At 41.1% G+C, this 528-nt stretch overlaps 1 non-coding gene across 1 annotated transcript; it reads right to left on the reverse strand.

The window, feature by feature from the left end:
• LOC148552848 (small nucleolar RNA R71) lies at positions 1 to 108 on the reverse strand. The gene has a single exon (XR_015892825.1). It is a non-coding gene; the product is annotated as a small nucleolar RNA R71 (small nucleolar RNA).
• Between the last annotated feature and the right edge of the window lie 420 nt (positions 109 to 528).

Genomic DNA, 528 nt, shown 5'->3' on the forward strand with positions numbered 1-528 from the left:
AAGCTTAGAGTGGACGTTCAGACCTTCAGACAGAAAGAAGGTGAATCCCTCTATGAAGCTTGGGAGAGATACAAAGGACTGACCAAAAAGTGTCCTTCTGACATGCTTTCAGAATGGACCATCCTGGATATATTCTATGATGGTCTGTCTGAGTTATCTAAGATGTCATTGGATACCTCTGCAGGTGGATCCATTCACCTAAAGAAAACGCCTGCAGAAGCTCAAGAACTCATTGACATGGTTGCAAATAACCAGTTCATGTACACTTCTGAAAGGAATTCTGTGAATAATGGGAGGCCTATGAAGAAGGGAGTTCTTGATATTGATACTCTGAATGCCATATTGGCTCAGAACAAAATATTGACTCAGCAAGTCAATATGATTTCTCAGAGTCTGAATGGAATGCAAGCTGCATCCAACAGTACTCAAGAGGCATCTTCTGAAGAAAAAGCTTATGATCTTGAGAACCCTGCAATAGCAGAGGTGAATTACTTAGGTGAACCTTATGGAAACACCTATGACTCATCA

Source organism: Arachis ipaensis, chromosome B7 (assembly GCF_059453495.1).
Source record: "Arachis ipaensis isolate K30076 ecotype BB chromosome B7, ASM5945349v1, whole genome shotgun sequence".
In the NCBI taxonomy this organism is placed as follows: domain Eukaryota; kingdom Viridiplantae; phylum Streptophyta; class Magnoliopsida; order Fabales; family Fabaceae; genus Arachis; species Arachis ipaensis.